This window comes from Jatropha curcas, chromosome 5 (assembly GCF_041381405.1).
Source record: "Jatropha curcas cultivar XTBG-Jc1 chromosome 5, XTBG_Jcur_1.0, whole genome shotgun sequence".
In the NCBI taxonomy this organism is placed as follows: domain Eukaryota; kingdom Viridiplantae; phylum Streptophyta; class Magnoliopsida; order Malpighiales; family Euphorbiaceae; genus Jatropha; species Jatropha curcas.
The window spans coordinates 4247293-4264469 of NC_143155.1; the positions used below are offsets into that span (position 1 = coordinate 4247293).

The window sequence follows — 17177 nt, forward strand, 5'->3', positions numbered from 1 at the left end:
AGAAATTGAAAGAAAATACATGAGACTACTAATCTGTCAGGTAGCAGGTAACAAGGTTACCGGTTCATCGGGTAGCTTTTTTTATTTTATCAGGCCTTGTTTTGTGGGACAAGAATTTGTCATTTTATTTTTGATAACTTAAAAAAATAGAAGCAACAGAGGGGCAATGTGAGTCCATAAGTAAAAGCAATAGTGTCATTGGAACAGCGTTTGTCTTAGTGTGTGCTATGCAGATGGCGGTAGGGTTTCTGATACCGATCTGATGGGGGGTAAAAAAAAAAAAAACTAAAAAGAAAAAAATATAAAATATATGAGGCTACCGATCTGTCAGGTAGCAAGTAACAAGGTTACCGGTTGATCAGGTAGATTTTTTTATCGTTTTAGAACCTGCCATTGTTTTTCTTGTATAACTCTTACGCCATTTTGATCAATCAAGTTTAAAGTTTTAAGTCAATGGTTGTAGCTTTTGGAATATAGAACCAAAATGCGGGTTTCATACTAAAAGTTTTAATATTTATTATATGAAAGGTGAAATTTATTATATAATATGGCTTAATCTTCAAAAGCACCTTTAAGTTTACCTGTTGTTCGTGGTATCACTTAAAAATTACTTTTGTCTCTCCGGTACTCCGATTTTGAAACTTCAATATATATTCACCTTAGATTCAAATTTCACCTAGGATTTGCAAAATAATAATATAAAAGTGGAATCCACCAAACCAACTAGATTTAATTTAACTCAACTTCCTAAAATTTATGAAACGCATCGTTTTGATATTGAAAAACAAAATCCCTAATTTCCTTTGCAGATCTATCAAGCTCCCTTCCTTGTTCCCTCGATAATCTCCTTATATTAAATTTCGATTTCCTCTTTCCATTTTCCTTCTCTCATTGGTATTATCGTCTCTTCCAAACTTAGCAAATGAGCTTGTGAGTTGTACAGCAGCTGGCCAACAACAATTTTTCTTTGAATAGTTGTCCTTTTCCTTTATGTATTTGAGCTTCGCTTAATCTCACCTAGGTCTATTTGAACTTCTGAGTTGTTTATTTTCTTTGTGATGTTAGAGGTGTGTTTTTAGCTACTTGGATATTTTTTTCTTAATCTCTTGCAATTGCTTCCGTCGCATTTTATTCTCTCCTATTTGAAATGTATTTAGTTCTTTTTCGTCTTTTCTTTAATGGGTAATTATCTAACTATTTACAGTATATATTAAATGGAGAATTTTATTTCTGGATATCATGATGGGTGTTTTATATTTGTGTATTATGTGGTTTTTGATAATGGAATTATCAGTTGATCGATTTTTTGTTGTTTTGCATTTGTTGGTACTTGATGGAGCTACGAATGAAACTAGGGATTTTGTTTTTCAAGATCAAAATGCATTTCATAAGTTTTAGGAGGTTAGGTTAAGTTAATTCGAGTTAGTTTGATGGGGCTACTTTTATGTTATTATATTGCAAAACCCTAGGTGAATTTTAAATATGGGGATACAATATATCTAAGTTTCAAAGTTTAGATGCCGGAGGGACAAAGGTCATTTTAGAATGATATCGCAACAACATGAAAAGTTCAAGATATTTTTGTAGGTTAAGCCATCTAATATGCATAGTTTTAAAATTAGGGTTGGTTTAGGTTAAACTATAAATTGGTCGGTATGTAAAATGTTTTTCTGTTAAGGACAATGTTAAGTGGATCATTATGATTGGCTCAAAACCACCATTTAGGAAGAAAATCACTTTAGGTTTAGGTAGAAATACAAAATTGTCTTGACATTGTTTTGGAGGAAAAGCTTATGTGGATCAATAAATGTAATAGTTGGTAATTATGAAAAAGGTTTAATATTGTTGTTAGAAACATGAATTCTAGCCCTAAATTAATTACCTTGGAAAAACAAATTTGTTAAGTTGGGTAGTTTCTAGAGATAATCACATTTTGCATTGAGGATGGAAAAGTCTAGACCTATAGGTCAGAGTTAATTCCAACTAAGTGAATGAGCCTAAATGACATCATTTTGGCGTTGAAGGAGTGGTAACATGAAGTTTTGCTTTTAGTTGCAATTTATTTGTTAACATGAGGATCAAATTTATCACTTAGCTCTTATTTTAATCACATCCATATGATCAGAGGAGAAGGTATATCATTATATTAATTGGAATTGAGGTAGAAGTAAGAGAATACTAATTGGAAAGGATTGAAAGCAGCAAAAGATGAAACTGCAGAAGCTGAGTTGTAGAAGCTTTAAATATGGAAGCTTGTGATGAAATTAATCGTAGAAGTATTTAATTGAACAGTTGTTTAGTAATAGCACGATGACGGTGATTCTAACCCTAATGGAAAATCCAATGAATTGGCTATTGAGTGGTGGAGTTAGTTACTGACAAGGAATGTAGGATGAAGGAGTTAATGAAAGCATAGAATACACTTTTGATGGATTGCAAGTTGATTTGCGCTACACTGAGGAAGGTTCAAAACAAGGTATGTATGTTGGGATTTTATATCAATAATACGCAGCAGAATAATATAATTTTAACAAAATAATTATACCAACAGGGATCCATTTAAACGATTAAAGCAATAAAAATTATTTAGAAGAATACCTCTTTTGTAGATTCTTCAAAACTTCGATCTACGCGGCTAGGTTGTTCGCAAACAACAAGCCATCCAAGTGTCCGGCCTCTAGTAGTATCCACACGAACGGACAATTGAAAAGCTCTAAAACTATTTTAAAGGGTTGAGAGGTGTTGAAATCCTTGTAATTAGAGTAAATATTATCTTTCCTAGTTTAGGTTTATTCCTATTTAGATTACTTCCTATATTGGAACAATCTTTTGTATATATATATAGTAGAGTAGAGACGGGACAATAACAACACAATATAGTAAAACTCTCTCTTTTCAAAAACTTTATGGCATCAGAGCCTTGTCGTGATTTTTCGGTATAGGTTTTTTATCATCAAACAGGTCTGAGTTTCAAGTAGCGCCTCTAGGAGAGAATGTTGGTCATCACCGCCCACTTCAGAAGGAGGAGCAACCGTCGATCATCCTTCCAGTCAAATCCCGTCGTTGTTTGATCACGCACGTGTGCACACGCACCACAGAAAGTTTCTGGCCTTTCTTCACGCACCGACGAGTGCTGCGTTTTTCGGTGACCTTTGCTGAATATTTTTTTTCGGTGGTCTTGTTTTGGTGCTGCAACTCAGACCCACTAGTCACTCTTTCCCAGTTTTGACTTTGTGTTGATTCCTTTTTTTTTTATTCCATCTCATATATTGCTGCCTGTGTGATTTTCGGTTCTAATTTTTGAATCAGCTATCAAATTTTTTAGACTGATAGTATGGTTGACGAAAAAAAGGTAGACGTAGATTTTCACTCGAAGAATCCTTCGCTCCAGATTAGTCCAGTGAAGTTAGATGGCACAAATTACTGGGCTTGTCTCGGTCCTGTTTGCTATTCATTGAGGTTAGAGGTTTGTAAGGGTATCTTGACGGTGGAGCACCAACACTAGTTTGAAAGATCCGAGTTATAACAAATGAAAATCAGAGAACTCCCTTATTATGTGTTGGCTAATCAATTCTTAGCAGCCAACCATTTCACGAGGATATTTACTTCTTGATACAGCTAAGAAGATATGGGATGCCGCTGCACTGACTTACTCGCAAACTGGAAACTATGCTCAGAGGTATGAATTGCGATAGAAAGTTCATGAAACCAAACAGGGAGATCTGACTGTCGCTCAGTATTTTGCTAAACGTAGTAGGTTATGGCAAGAACTGGATTATTACCAAGACTTTCAAGCAAAATGTATTGATGATGCGGCTCAAGTTCAGAATTTAATTGAAGTAGAACATGTGAATGATTTTCTAGCTGGCCTAAATAACGAGTATGATTAGATTCGAGTCCAAGTTCTTGGACGAGATCCTTTTCCATCCTTGCGACAAGCATACTCATTTGTATAATAAGAGGAGATTAGGAGGAGTGCTATGGTTCACAGATCTATAATTGATAAAGCATGATTGATTACTAATTCTACAAGAGAACAGATAGAAGTTGTAAAGAGCGGTTCTTCAGACATAGATCAATTATTTTGTGACTATTGCGTTAAGAATAGGCACACTAAGGAGTTCCGCTGGAAATTACATGGATGCCCAACTTTAAGGGCGTGGAGGGAAGCGGGTCAGCTCTTCTAGACCACAGGCACACATTTGATAGTGGAGCTTTATCTGAGGAACCATCTACTGATGGTAACTTTTTTTATAAGGAAATTCAGTCCCTGAAACAATTATTGTCATAGCTTGATTCTTCCTCAACTCAGACTACAACCTCTAATTTTGTTAATTTAGGTAATGCTTTTCTTACCTTTCTTGCAAAAATTGCAAAACCCTCATGGGTTATAGATTTAGGAGCAAATAAACATACAACTGGCTCTATAAAACATTTCCTCACATATTTTAAGTATCAATGCATAGACAAAATTAGCATTGCGGATGGCTCCTTAGTACCGATTGCTGGCACAGGTCCTATTGATTGTACTTCTAATATTAAACTCTCCTCTGTTCTTCATGTTCCTAGATTCCCTATAAATCTGTTATTTGTTAGCTTAATCACAAAAGCACTTAATTGCAATATAACTATTTACCCTACTCATTATTTATTTCAGGAATTGGACACGGGGAGAACAATTGGCATTAGAAGCTTGCGCGATGGATTGTATTTGTTGGATGACGTTTGTCATTTTTCAAATTTGGGTACCAGTCAAGCTTTGTTTGGAACTTCTAGAAATCCTTCCCATGAAGTTATTCAATGGCATAGGAGATTAGGACATCCCTCTTTTTCTGTTTTAGGACGTTTGTTTGCCATTTTGTTTACTAAATGTGATTTTAATTCATTAGTATGTGATGTTTGTGAACTTGCCAAACACACCGGGCATTCTTATTCTCCAATTAATAATAAAAGTTTGATTCCTTTTGCTACATTAATTCTGATGTATGGGATCCTTCTAAAACTGTCTCTCTTTCTGGTTGTAGATGGTTTGTGACCTTTATTGATTGTTGCACTAGATTGACTTGGGTTCATTTGATGAAAACAAAAAATGAAGTTTTTTCGTGTTTTCAGAACTTCCATAAAATGATTTGTACTTAGTTCGATGCGCATGTTAAAATCCTAAGAACTGATAATGGTAATGAATACATGAATGCAGATTTTTGTACGTATTTTGATTCTAATGGTATTATATATCAAACTAGTTATGTCAATACTAGTGCTCAAAATGGAGTAGCTGAAAGGAAAAATAGGCATTTACTAAAAGTAGCTAGGTCTCTTATTTTCATTATGAATCTTCCCAAACCATATCGGGGGGATGCTATTTTAACTGCTGCTTACCTTATCAATCATACGCGTCTTCGTACTTTAAATTTTAAAATTCCATTAGAGGTTCTTTAAGGAAAAAACTCTTATATTGTACCTCTTAAAGTCTTTGGCTATGTTTATTTTGTTCATCAGAATGGTCTAAGAAAATTAGATCCTAAAGCCTTGAAGTGTGTATTTGTTGGTTACTCTACTACTCAAAAAGGATACAAGTGTTATTATCCTCCTTCTAGGAAATACTTTATAAGTATGGATGTTACCTTTCAGGTATTTGAGTTTTATTTTCCTTCCCAGTCACCTTTTCAAGGGGAGAAATATCAGATGGAAGAGGTGGTGGATGACATTCCTTTCTAGGGGGAGATTCCTGTAAACATAGATAATAAGAGAGACTAACCACCTAGACTTCAAGGAAGATTGGATAGACCTGATTTGAAAACCTACACACGGTGGACTAATACAGATACAACCATGGAGCATGAGACCTCTGATCAACCGACATCTCCAATTTCAGGCCCTGAAAATACAGAAGAATAAGAACCTTGTGAGTCTTCTTTAATCCCTATTGATTCTGATCCTAATCTTGATTCTAGCCCTTTTCACAATGACCTTGATATTCCTATTGCTCTTAGAAAAAGAGTTTGAACATGCACTAAACATCCCATCTCCCATTTTATCTCCTATAATGATTTGTCCCCTTCCTATAGAGCCTTCATTTTGTTTTTTTCTTCTGTTTCTATACCGCAGGATTGGCAAGAGGCATTATAGGACTCAAAATGGAAGGCTGCAATGGTTGAGGAGATGAGAGTTTTGGCAAAAAATGAGACATGGGATCTTATAATTCCTCCACCAGGAAAGAAGCCAGTTGGATGTAAATGGGTGTTCACAGTTAAATATAGGGCAGATGGTATAATTGAGAGGTGCAAGGCTAGATTGGTAGCCAGAGGGTTCAGTCAGACCTATGGAGTTGATTATCAGGAAACATTTGCCCAAGTAACCAAAATGAACACAATCAGAATTTTGTTGTCTTCTGCAACCAATCTTGACTGGGAGTTACATCAATTTGATGTTTAAAACGCTTTTCTACATGGCGATTTGAAAGAAGAGGTGAATATGGAGATTCCTCTTGGATTTGATGATGGCAAGACTAGAGGAAAAATTTACAAGCTGAAGAAGTCATTATATGGGCTGAAGCAATCACCAAGAGCATGGTTTGAAAGGTTTAGTAAAACTATGCTTTCTTTCGGGTACATTCAGAGCGATGCTGATCATACTTTGTTCATTAAACATCATGAAGGTAAGATCACATTGCTTATTGTTTATGTTGATGATATAGTGATGACTGAAAATAATGAAAAAGAAATGACTCACTTGATAAGTTTGTTAGCTAGGGAGTTTGAGATTAAGGATTCAGGAAAGTTGAGATATTTCCTTAGGATAGAAGTGCTAGATCAGAAAAAGGGATTTTTATTTCTCAAAGAAAATACATCCTTGATCTCCTTAAAGAAACTGGTTTGTTGGGATGTAAACCTGCAGAATCACTGATTGAAGCCAATTATAAGCTTCAAGCTGGAGTGGGAAGTCCAGTTAATGTTGGCAGGTATCAGAGATTGGTCAGGAGGTTGATTTATCTTGCCCATAATAGACCAGATATTGCTTATGCTATAAGTTTAGTGAGTCAGTACATGCATGACCCTTGGGAGTCTCACTTAGAAGTTGTGCATCGGATTCTAAGATATTTAAAATCAAATTTTATTTTCTAAATATAGCCATTTGAAATAACAGGCTATACAAATGTGGATTGGGCTGATTCCCTTGATAACAGGAGATCAACCTCAGGTTATTGAATTTTTGTTGGAGGAAACCTGTCACATGGAGAAGCAAGAAGCAGGCTGTTGTTACAAGGTCCAGTGCAGAAGCTGAATATAGAGCTATGGCACAGGGAATCTGTGAACTCCTATGGTTGCGCAAATTAATGGAAGAGTTAAAGTTGGTTGAAACAATAAATATATCCTTATTTTGTGATAGTAAAGCAGCCATTAGTATTATGAATAATCCAGTCCAGCATGATCGAACTAAGCACATAGAGATTGATCGTCACTTTATAAAAGAGAAGATAGTTGAAGGTTTCATAAATGTCTCCTATATAAATTCAAAAGAGCAACTAGCTGATGTTTTCACAAAGGGTTTGAATAGCAAGTTGTTTCATCCTTTAGGTTGCAAGTTGAGCATGTGTAATATCTATGCACCAACTTGAGGGCGAGTGTTGAAATCTTTGTGTGAATACTCAAATTTTGAGGCTCAAAGAGCCAATTTTTCCGGACTGCAAAAAGTCCGGCCGAACTAAAGGCCATTTTGGAAGTTCACCGAAAGCATGCTAATATGGTACTTGAAACGTCCGGGACGTCGCGAGGATCGCGAATTTGGGCCCGGAATTTTTTTCGGAGGTCCGGAGCGCCCGGAAAGGCCTCCGGAGTGAAAAGATAGCGAGACCACCGACCACCGGCGGCCCGGCCACCGGAGCCGCGTGGCCCGGGCCGGCAGCCCCAGCCGGCGGCCCGGCCGCCGGCTCCCCGGCGGTCCGGCAACCGGGAGTCGGCGGCCCGGCCTCCGGGAGCCGGCGGTCCGGCAACCGGGAGTCGGCGGCCCGGCCTCCGGGAGCTGGCGGCCCGGCCGCCGGACCAGTCCTTTTTTTTTTCCTATAAATAGTGGCCTCGGCACTCCATTTTCGGGACTCAGTCTGTGTTGACGGACGCTCCTTCCCCCCTACGCTCCTTGCGATTCTTTACTGCTTTTCTGCATTTTTTAAATTTTAGATTTATTGCTTTCTTGTTTGTTAATTGGTCACATAAATTGAACTAATTAATATTCCCTTAACGAGGAGCTTAATCTGGAGTTAAGAAGCGGTCGTCGATTAAATCAGGTACGTAAACGAAACTCTGCCTATTTAATTTTAGCACTCCATGCATGCTTCTTCTTCTACTCCTAATAATTCTACAACTGCATAAATGCATTCATGTCATATTTAGGAAAACAAATTGCCTCAATTAAAATATGATTAAGCTAAATGCCCGGTTAATTAATAATCGTGGTATTAAAGCTTAAATCCGACAATATTGGCTAAAATATCTAGTCTATCAATGGCTATGGTATAATCGCCTTTATTTCGAACAGTTTTCGACTTAAGTCCAATTAATCAATAATTGTGACTAAAAGGCCTTAATTAAACATGTTTTTTTTTCCATGGCAATAAATTGCCTACATTGCGAATCAATTAATCACTTTTGGCAAATAAATTGCCTATAAGTGAAATTAACCCCTTTTCTTAGCGACAAATCGCTTAAATCACAATCTTTGGCTAAAAGCCTTCAAACAATTGCTTTTGACAAATAAATTGTCTTAAAGCAATCAATTTTGGCGACAATCGCCCAATCATCAATTTTTGGCAATAAATTGCCTAAATCAACTTCTTTTTGGCTGAAAGCCTTCAAATACCAACTTTTGGCATAAATGCCTTCATCACTTTGGCGACAAATCGCCTAATCATTTTTCTGGCAATAAACTGCCTAAATCTTTTGGCTAAAAGCCTTCAAATATCCATTTTTGGCACAAATGCCTTAATCACTTTGGCGACAAATCGCCTAACCAATTTTCGGCAATTAAATTGCCTAAATCACCCTTTTTGGCTAAAAGCCTTAAAATCAATCGTTTTGGCGACAATCGCCTAAAATCAATCATTTTGGCAATCAAATTGCCCAACCAACATTTTAGGCAACAAATGCCTAAAAAACAATCAATCTTTGGCAAAATGCCCAAACAAAATGCACAAAGCATACACACACTCATGCATAAAGCATACCCATTCAAAGCCCTTCAAAGAAGGCCTATCGAACTACGTCGACTTTGATCTTCCATTCAAACGGAAGTACGTAGGCACGTTTGGGATTTAACCCCGAGCTGCAAGTCGCAATCACTTAAAATTGGTCCAAATTACATTAATCACCCTGCAAAGCATTCATTCATGGTTAGTTCATCAGCATGACATAGTCTCGGGATCCATCTCGGGTTTGTAGATCATGCCTTAAACATTGGGATAATTAATCTAGTAACTAGGTTAATTAAAATCGGAGTCACTTAGGGTTTTTTCCTAGTTTACCCTGAAATAATTAAACAAGGTGGCGACTCACACATCACGTGCATTTCTTCCTTAGTCACATGCATTCACATTGCAATGATATTATTTGGGGGAGGGGTTCACACTTTGTAATTAGAGTAAATATTATCTTTCCTAGTTTAGATTTATTCCTATTTAGATTACTTCCTATATTAGAACAATCTTTTGTGTGTGTGTGTGTGTGTGTGTGTGTGTGTATATATATATATAGTAGAGTAGAGATTGGACAATAACAACACAATATAGAGAAATAAAACTCTCTTTTTAAAAACTTCAAGAGGTTAGAGCGTATAATGGTACTAGCTATTGTAGACTCTATGTTTAATTTTGTAATTATGAGCAACAACTCTTTATATTTAGACTGTATCTTTAACCTTATATATGAAAACCTTAGGTCATAAATAATAAATTATAATTATTTATTTAAACCTTTTAAATAAATGAATTATAACTAATATATATATATATATATATATATATATATATATATATATATAAACAATTTAAATAAATAATCATAATATATATAGTAATAGGATTTTCAATTTAATCAATTATATTTATTTATTTAACTATTTAAATAAATAAAACATAATTAAATATTAGGTTTATTTAATCTAAAACTTTTCTTAATAAATTTTAGACATAAATCAAATTAAGTCAATACTTAATAATTTAGGTAAAATTGTAATTAAATATAAATTACAATTTTGTACTTAATGTCCTAAACTAATTTGTAATTAAGTCATACTTGATTCGATTTCTCGTTTTCACTTTCTCATATCCATTTTTATGTGTGTGACCTTCTAGGTTCCAAATATGTTGACAATAAATATAAATTAAATTAATTAATTGATATTTGAAAGTCAAGTACATTGTCTAGCAACATATCAAGACTACTCAAATATTTGAAAAGTCAAAATGGTTTGACTTAACCTTTCAATGCATGAGTTATCAATGTAATTAATATCCCTTCATTATTAATATTCTGATTTAGTAATTAGGCATGGAGTGTGTCTGTTTTACTAAATCATGTTAGTTTTCTTAATCATGGCCATTGATCATTTGAATGAAATTCCAAATCCAATTTGCTAATTTTATTCTACTTTGTGCAAGGATTTCTTAACCAATACCAGTATAGAACAATTAAAACATTTTCTCTGATTTACCTAAAGTGATGAATCCTCTCTTAATTACACAAAGATCTCCATACGGATCCTACTATACCCAAAAAATCATTTTTTATTATTCATGAATGAATAATGTGTATGAAGAAAACTGAAATAATTTTAGTTTTCTTTACTATCTAAATTAGAAAATATTCTAAAATCAATTTTAATTTACTGAAAATTAATTTTAATGGCCCTTATAATTTAATTAAATCCAAATTAATTAAAATACAATCAAAATTAATTTTAGAACCTGATTGAAACATATTAAAACGAGTTTGGACCCAATTGCAAAACTGGAAAACATGCAGGGACTAATACGTAATTCACGTCGTCATCTTCACAAATAGCAAACGTTTTCGATTGAAAACTGTTCGCCGCTGCCGCCGCACATCAAACCCAGTAAAATCAGCGTCGCCGCGACCTTGCCACGGCTCGATGCAGGTCGCATGGTTACCGGAAGACTACGGAAAGCCCTGCCTTTTTCCGATCGACGCCTGACTCGCCGGAAAACGGTTTCTTTTTTTTTTTTTAATATATTTAAACTGAAAAACGCAGAACCTATTGGAGCCGCTCCGTAACCGGAGCACTCGCAGGGACCGGCGCACGTCCAGGCGAGCAGGTAGTGATGTCAGCCGCCCACGGCTCTACGGTGGCCGGCGGGTTTTGACGTTGCATCTAAACTGTTTTCCGTCAAAAACAAATTTTCAATCCAATTAAAATTTTTTTTAGATTTTATTAAATGAAATTTAATTAAAAATAGATCTGTGAAACATTTAATGAACATCAGATCTGATTTTTGTCAAAACAACAAAACTCGGCACCTTAAATGTTTAAACGATGACTCTGATATTGCTGTTAGATTTCAATATCAATAATATGCAGCGGAATTATATAATTATAACAAAATAATTATACTAACAGTTATCCATTTAAACGATTAAAGCAATAAAAATTGTTTAGAAGAATATTTTTTTTGCAGATTTTTCAAAACTTCGATCTACGCGGTTAAGTTGTCGCAAGAAACAAGCCGTCCAAGTGTCTAGCCTCTTGTAGTATCCACACGAATGGACAATCGAAAAACTCTAAAACTATTTTAAAGGGTTGAGAGGTTAGAACGTATAATGGTGCTAGCTATCTTAGGCTCTATGTTTTGTTTTGTAACTATGAGTAACAACTCTTATCTTTTAGATACAATAAACCCTAGGTCATAAATAAATAAATTATAATTATTTATTAAAGAAATAAATTATAACTAAAATATATATGCCTACCTATTTATTTATTTAAACAATTTAAATAAATAAATCATAATACATATAGTAATAGGATTTTCAATTTAATCAATTATATTTATTTATTTAACTATTTAAATGAATAAATCATAATTAAATTATTAGGTTTATTTAATCTAAAATTTATCTTAATAAATTTTAGATATAAATAAATTAAGTCAATAATTAATCATTTAGGTAAAATTGTAATTAAATATAAATTACAATTTTGCCCTTAATTTCCTAAAACTAATTTGTAATCAAGTCATACTTGATTTGATTTCTCGTTTTCACTTTCTCATATTCATTCTCATGTATATGACTTTTTAGGTTTCAAATATGTGGCAACAAATGTAAATTAAATTAATTAATTAACATTTGAAGGTCAAGTACATTGTGTAACAACATGTCAAGACTATTCAAATATTTGGAAAGTCAAAGTGGTTTTGACTTAACCTTTCAGTGCATGATTTATCAGTATAATTAATATTCATTCATCATTAATGTTCTAATTTACTAATTAAGCATGGAGTATCTCTACTTTATTAAGTGATGTTAGTTCTCTTAATCATAGCTATTGATCATTTGAATGCAATTCCAAATCTAATTTGCTAATTTCATTCTACATTGCGCAAGGATTTTTTTATTAATACTAGTAAAGAACAATTAGAACATTTTTCCTAATTTACCTAGGGTGATGAATCCTTTCTTAATTACACAAATACTCCATACGGTTCCTACTATTTTCAAAAAATCATTACTTATTATTCATGAATGAATAATGTATATGAAGAATCAAAACATAGCCATCCCCATACAAGATAGCTCAGTAATTTCAAATCAAAGGATTATTTACACAATCATCATTTGAGTATTCCATAGACACAGGTAACTCTCTATATGGAATTCTCATACAGGTCAAGTTAGTGGACTTATTTAAATAACAGGCACCTACATATTAGTTCCAGATATTACATATATCTCAGCTTATGAGAACAGCTGCTTCGTTAAGGAAAGAACATAATATATACCAGTCTCAACAGCTCTAATCATCGTCCAATAATTAGGAGAACATTGATTAGTAATATTTAGAGACATTGCTTTAATGCAAATATAAAACTCATAATTACAACCACATTATAATTTATTTTGCAAAGCAGTATTATCTCATAGACTTTATCTCTTACCAAAATTCAATCAATAGAATATAAAAGATGAATAAATACCTTTTATTAATAATAAAATATTTTATACATGAAATATTATATCCTAAATATAATCAATTAAATTGACTATAGGGCACATAACTAACAATGTAATTTCCATCGACTAAGTCTATGTATGAGTTTTACAAAAGACATTGAAGGTTAAAAGGATATGGGGTTACAAAGAAATTGACATATAAGTATGGCGATACATATAAGTACCAGGTGATACGTTGCAACTCGAGTCAACCGTATTATGAAAAGACAAGTAAAATGATAAATTACCCTGCATGGGTGCATGCAAGTCTTAAAGGAACCGAAATATGGGTGGTTAGAAAAGTCGTTGGACATCATAATCACGAGTTAATCCTTCAATGTCATAGGAAATACCTTATAGTATGAAAAGAGTGCTGAAGGCAAATGACATGTGGAATAAGACCTTGCAAGAGTTACAAGATGCTTCAAGTGCAAGAAGGCAGACCGGATAAACTAAGTTGTTTGCCAAAAGATTGCAAAAATTACATAGAGAAAAGGAGGAAGGAACATATACAAGACGGGACGCAGAAGAAAAACATAGATTTTTCGTCCATTTGCAAACGAAAAATACTAATTTCTTTTATCTGATGAAAGTTAATCCCAATGACAGGCTTGCGAATGTCTTTTGGGTGCAACCACATGGTATAGTCGCGCACAAAGAGTTCAATGATGTAGTTACTTTTGACACAACATACCTTGTAAATAGATATAGAATGCCATTTGCTACAATTGATGGAATAAGTCACCACAAACTATCCATTTTGTTAAGATGTGCTCTTATAGCACATGAAGATGCAGCAACTTTCAAGTGGGTGTTTGAAACATAGCTTGAAGTAATGGCTATGATCTATCCCATGGCTATTATGACAGATCAGTCTGAGAGCATAAGGAAAGTTGTTAGATAAGTTTTTCCTAACACAGTGCACCCATACTAAATTTAGTCATAATCATCTTGTTTATTGCTATAATAAAATCCAACATAATAACATATGCATGCCACCAATTTACCTTGCAAGTTTTGTTTGTGGCATATTTTATACAAGTTACCTGAGAAGTTAAAAGGTGTCAGTGATCATGGCAATAGTGTGATTGCATTTAAAGCACTTGTATTCAAGAGCTTTAGCAAAGAAATGTGTGAAAGAAGATGGTCGAATTTTCTAATTGAGTATAGGCTACAAGGAAATGAGTGGCTTTTGAAGTTGTATTTTGATATGCAAGAATGGGTGCCAATGTATCTGAATAATTGGTTTTGGGTTGGAATGTTGTCTATATAGAGAAGTGAGATTATGCACGCATATTTTGATGGAAATATTAATTCAAGGAGAACGCAAAAACAGTTTGTAGAGCAATATGAGATTGCTATATGTGACAAGATAGAGAAGAAATTCCAAGAGAAGCACAATTCAATGTATAAGGTAATAAATGTCAGTCGAAGTATATGTTTAAGAAGCAATTCCAAAAAGTCTTCGCTAACAAAGTGTTTAAGAAAGTACAAAAAGAGATAGATGACATAATTTACTGATATACTGCCACATTATTCATCCTATAACGGTGGAATCTCGATAAGCCAACAATGAACTAGGCATGACAGCTTACAAGGTGATGGAGAGGAAAATAATCGATGACAACTTGCTAGTAATGGATGATGATGATTGTGATGACCTAGAAGCCCAAAAGATGCTTGTAGAGAACACAATTGCCACTGGAAAAATAGAATATGTTAACAAAAATGAAAGTGTTGTACGTGCTCCTCATGTAGTTCATGGGAGGGGCAGACTGAGGTCAGATAGGTACAAGTCTTGAGGTTAATTAGAACTTTTGTTGATCAATGAATAGAAGAATTAGAATTATTGTTAATTAATGAATCATATATTTTTATAAAGCATTAATTATGGATACATAAAACATGAAAATACCACTATTAGTGATATAATATATATTTTTAGAAAATACCATTATTACTGATATAATAGAAAATACCACTACGATTATTTTATTAAATACTTTAACCTAAAAAATTATATCAATTAAGCACTTATTAAAAAGTTAAAATTTATGAAAATTATTATTTCAAATGTCATACTAACTACATATTAAGTCAATATTTTGCAGATAAAAATAAAAATCCTAAAAATTATTGATATTATCATATCAATGATAAAATGTGTGTAATATTACTAAAATTTACAAGTTTAAGTGCATAATAGATCATTCACAAAGTTTAGGGTGTCACAAGGTTAAAATTATAAAATTCAAGGGTGAATTTATATATTCTGCCATTTGAAATAGGATTAAATTTGATGTCTCAACTTATCAAATTTTCTATCTTGGTGTCTTAACGAAAAACATTTACAATCAGTAGTTTAAACTGTTAAAAATCTTTTGTCTCCAGCTAACATGGCTAGCCAAATTTACAAATACGAAACGTGTTGTCAAGTCACGATGGAAAGTATGCTGATATGAAAAATTTGCTGAGATGTCAACTGATGATTTGTCAAATTAACTGCCAACAGCTTTGCCAAAGCAAACGCCCTCTCTCTCACTCGACCCACCATCATTGTGGCTTCACCTCTCCTCCAAACTCTAAAACTACCCACCATCGTTGTCGCTTCATCTCTTCTCCAAACTTCAAAACGTTTCATCAAGAAGTCATAGGAGATCCGACCCTCTTCAGGTAAAACCCTTATATCTCTTCTTTTTTTTTTTTTTTTTTTTTTTTTTTTATCCAAATCTAATATCTGTCTCACATTCTACACAGAGAAGTACTAGCCTTGCTTGTAAACATAGAAATCCTAGTGTGTTGATTGGTCCTGTTAGGAATGGTGGTCGCTTCGAGAATAGCAATTGGATGCCTTTGCTCTCCCTCTCAGAATGAATTTTGTTATTATTGTTGACTAGGTTCATAGAAAGTTTCAATTTTGGTATAGTATAAATAGATTGTATTGGGCCTTTAAAGTTCTTAGTTGTTTTTCCATTTTTTTTGGGGCAAAATTTGAATTTTTATCTGTAGTTAGAATTTTATTGCCTTCCTTCTAGGTTCTTTCTTGATTTACTTGGGACTAAACTATTTGAAATTGTCCTATTTTGTTGAAAATTGATTTATTTATTTACTCAAAGTTATGGTTTTTGGATGAGGAATTTGAATTGAAAGAAAATGAGGCATATTTTATGATTAGTTGCCGAGAAATTATTGGGTTGAAGAGGATGAGTCTACTAAATGCAATTAGTTTCAAATCTTAAAGTTTTTACACCATATTATATCAAGATTAAGAAATGAGTTTTTGAATTAGAATAGTAGTAATCTTGTTGATGATGGTGATGGAGAAGGATCAAAGTATTATGATAAAAGGTTTAACATAGTTGATAATGAAGAAGGGTGGTGGGTTTGGTGGTGGTGGCGGCGGCTTAGACATGGCACCAACATAAGTTAATGTATTATTATTGTTGTTCAACAAACTACAAAAACAAAGCATGAGGTAGTAATAGTAACGATAAACACAACTTTTTAATTGATGGCTGCAGAGAAAGAAAACGCTTTTGAGTTTGTGCTTCCTTTTGTTTTTTTGCTGTAAATATCAAAATTAGAGCCTTTTTTTTTTTTTTTTTACTTTTGTTCAAGAGAGGGAAGAGACAAGGGAAAATAGAGATGAGTTTTGTTATATGGGTTAACATATGAATCTGACGTTGCATACCCACTTAAAATATAATCAGCACATTTTAAAATATCAAGTTGGCTCTGCATTTCTTATTTGTAATTCCAGCAAGTCATGTAAGTTAAATACACTTGATTGAAAATTTTTTAACGGTTTAAACACTCAATTGCAAATATTTTTCGTTGAGATACCAAAATAAAAAAATTTGATAAATTGAGACATCAAATGTATAATTAACCCTTTGAAATAAAATCAAACTCAAAATGCATATTAATGTCCTTTAAAAGAAAACAATATAAATCTAA

General features: G+C 33.6%; 1 long non-coding RNA gene across 1 annotated transcript; it reads left to right on the forward strand.

Moving 5' to 3' along the window:
* Nucleotides 1-15562: 15562 nt before the first annotated feature.
* Nucleotides 15563-16335, forward strand: LOC110008938 (uncharacterized). Its single transcript, XR_002283738.3, has 2 exons — nt 15563-15893; nt 15978-16335. It is a non-coding gene; the product is annotated as an uncharacterized LOC110008938 (long non-coding RNA).
* The last annotated feature ends 842 nt before the right edge of the window (nt 16336-17177 follow it).